Here is a 234-nt window from a genome sequence, read left to right on the forward strand (position 1 = left end):
AATTATTAGCGTTCGCATCACTTGAGGTTCAGCGATAAAACTGTTTAAAATTGTTATTCTTGAACAAACATGCTCTTGATAAAATTATCTACCTTACGCTAATAAGTAGGTCATTGAGATATACATTGGTATCAACGCTTTTTCTTCACTTTTCTCTATATTTGTTTCCCCAATACAGTACCATTATAACACAGAATATGTAAGTAGTTTCCTTATATATACGTTACAGATGTA

The sequence above is a fragment of the Penaeus monodon genome, chromosome 21, assembly GCF_015228065.2.
Source record: "Penaeus monodon isolate SGIC_2016 chromosome 21, NSTDA_Pmon_1, whole genome shotgun sequence".
NCBI lineage: Eukaryota > Metazoa > Arthropoda > Malacostraca > Decapoda > Penaeidae > Penaeus > Penaeus monodon.